At 32.9% G+C, this 3,398-nt stretch overlaps 1 protein-coding gene across 4 annotated transcripts in view; it reads right to left on the reverse strand.

Moving 5' to 3' along the window:
• LOC115234269 (homeobox protein homothorax) overlaps positions 1-3,398 on the reverse strand; it is a 403,166-nt gene that overhangs the window by 383,327 nt on the left and 16,441 nt on the right. The gene's annotated exons all lie outside the window — the stretch shown is intronic.

Raw genomic sequence — 3,398 nt, forward strand, 5'->3', positions numbered from 1 at the left:
TCTCTACCTCTCTCTCCCTCCGTCTCTCTCTCTCCCTCTCTGTCCCTCCCTCTCTCTCCCTCCCTCTCTCTCTCTCTCACTCTCTTTTTGCCTCCCCCGCTCTCTTTCAGCCGGCTCTTATTGTTGCGCGCGGGCATCGTCGATTTCACGCCACGCCGCGGTTTACGATTCGCTAAACGACAGCGACGCGTTTTCGCACGCACGGCTTAATTTCGTTAACGGTCCTTTAATCTCGCATACACGCAAGTAATCGAACGTAAAACACGAGTCATAAGAGTAAAAAAAAAAAAAGATAGGTATAGGAGAGAGCCGAGATTAAAATGAGCAATTGTTCCAATTTATCGAAATTAACAAATCTCACCGCTTAAAAGATACTCCGACTAATGGCTAATTTCTATAATGTTCGTTGCTTATAATGGAGCGTATGTATATTACATATATTAATCGGCAATTTTTATTGATCAAGTCAAACAATATCTCATAACACAATAAAAAAAGAAATATTTCCAACATTATGAATTTTCGTAAATTTTTTTATGACACTGTTTACGATACCAAAAAAGTCAAATAACTGTATACAATACGTCTTTACATTAAATAAAATAAATGAAGATTTCCGGATACTGTTTTCTTTGAGTTACTATAGCATTGTTGCAAAATAAATAGAGAAAATAAGATGTCACAGTTTTCGAAAGCTTTATCTCATTAAACGGTACATTTACGAGTACCTCTCATAAAACTATTTTTAGTCCTTAGAAAACTACGAGAAATGTACAGTTAGTCTATAGATTCTTTTTACGAGTCATTCGCAAAGATGACGACTATTCACATTCCTTCGCGCAAATTTATATTAATGACAGCAATTTATTTAAATTGCTGACTGCGTGAAAACGATACCCGCAATGTGATTATTATTTCACCGAGAGATCGATAATTGAACGATACACTCTTCCATCTGCCGGACGATAAATTGTCGCTCGGATTTGTATAAGAAACTTACAAAATGTTTAATTCTTAAATAACTAAGTTGATCGGGTTTCTTGCATAAGACATAAGATTCCAGTAATTGATTTAGATTCGTGTCTTCACGTTACACATCCGGTTTTTACGTAAAACTCCATCAAGTAGAAAAGACAATCGTCGTCGTAATGAAAAAAATTATCAATGACAATTATTCATAAATACTGCTTTAAACAAAGCAATTATTTATAAATATTATTTTAAGCTTTATAATGCCATTCTTTAGAAAAAGAGACAGAGAGAGAGAGAGAGCACGTGTGTTAGTATATTTAAAAAGATTATTACTATCGAATCAGATATTAAAAAATAAGCATGTTATTATTTAATGTTGTGTGTTATTGACAACTTGACAGTAAAGATTTATTGTTAAAATATATTATTAAGTTTTTTATTTTTTTGTCGCGTCAAAGAAATTTGTAAAATATCGCTATTTCGTATTTTATTACAAAAGTATACGCTAGTAAGGTCAATCTTTATGTATTGACATCTCCGTGCAACTTGTTTGAAAAATCATCTTAATGAAATGTCTTCAGACGTCCCTGACTTTTTCTCTTTTTACCGTGGCTCATTACATTCGAGCACGAGCAACATCAATCTCCTCGCACGTGGAAAGCTTTAACAGACGAATTAATCGAGTTGGATGAAACACGAGACAAAAATGGTCGCGGATTCTGCTATCAAACAACTCAATTCAATCATGCCAAAAACGTATTCTACAAAACAGAATTACATACTTTATATAGACGTGAGTATTCTCTTTTAGCACCTAAGTTTTTTTTTAGCGCAGCAAAGAAAAACGCACGTGGTATTATGAAATCATAAATGCTCCCAGAATTAACTTAAGTAAAAAAAAAAAGGCTACTTAAAGATTAGATATCTTTAAAGATTCTGATTTCATATTAAAAAAATGATATAGAAAAATAAATAATGTTATATATTCTATCAGTTTTTCCAAAAAAGAGGATACAATCCGACTTAATCTTCATAATTTAAAATTAATTTAAAAGGATGCAATTCTCTAACATAAGATACCGCTATGCAATTAAAACAGAATCCTTTCGGCAGCGAGAGAAGGTGCGTACACGTATAATATAATATTTCGTGCGCCGAGAAAACGCACCTTCCACAACGGCAGCGTTCCGAGAAAGTTGTGGAATCTTCACCTCGGGTCGGGCCCGGGCACACGACGAATGGACAAATTACAGGGTGCACGGAATAATGAGGCTCCCGTTCTAGGACGATACATCAGAAATCGGGGCATCTCGCGGCTATAAATCACGCGGAACACGGTCGCTGAGCCAGCTTCGTAAAACCGCCAATTGACGTGTTTCAGCCCGTACGAAGGATGAATGCGCGTGGCACGAGCTGCTACGATGATGCAAAGAGAAGCAATGCAGGAATATTGACAATAAAATGTAAAATATAAAATTTAGAAAATGAGAAATACTGCCTCTTTATGCATCTGAACAATCGTAAACTATTGCATATCTGCATATTATCTGTCCATTATGTATTTCTCATAAAATGGACAGATAATCTTTTATTCGCATTCTTAATAAATCTACATATCTATTACTGTCTTAAAAGCAAAAAATTAACATGTACAATAAAAACAAGAATAGGAAGAAGCTCGTGTAAAAGCAATGTAACGTACTGTCATCGCGGAGGAGCGGAAAGTATCGTTAAGCCGAGGGACAGCTCGTTGAAACGTGGTTATCTGTCGAGTTAACCATATGGTAATGATATTCTGTCCGACTTTGCAATGTATCGCAAAAACGATATCGCGCGTGATACAGAAAACTGGACACGTCGCTTCGGAATGTAACGTCAATATTATTCGAGACTGAGAATCCTATAATGATGCTAGCAAACTATATATACATCAATATATTCCCTTCGATATTTCGTTTATTTAGCAGCCAGACCTTCTGCTTGATATTTTAACATTATTGACACATTTTTTTGCTAACAGTAAAATTTCGATATAAATTATGGTATAAATTAATTATTTCTATAACAAAATATTCAATATTACTCTAATATTTCTTTAAGCAAAATGTTAATTATTAATGTCATTAATTATTGAAAATAATACGCTTATTATTGCCTTTTATTAAACTTATTTTTTTATATTCTGCTATATAAAATAATATATAAGTAAATTCTACTATTATTTTTATGCATAATTATTTTTTTATGATTTCCATTAAAGAAAATATTTCTATTTCACTAAAATAATATAATATAAAATAATTATACTTTTAAATGACGGTAAAAATATTTTTTTTTTTAACGATAATTATAGTATCTAAATCTTTTTAGATCACTGATATTATAGCATTGATCTTTACTTACAACTGTACTAAAAATAGGAAAGA

This window comes from Formica exsecta, unplaced genomic scaffold (genome assembly GCF_003651465.1).
Source record: "Formica exsecta isolate Colony F162 unplaced genomic scaffold, ASM365146v1 scaffold2, whole genome shotgun sequence".
Lineage (NCBI taxonomy): Eukaryota > Metazoa > Arthropoda > Insecta > Hymenoptera > Formicidae > Formica > Formica exsecta.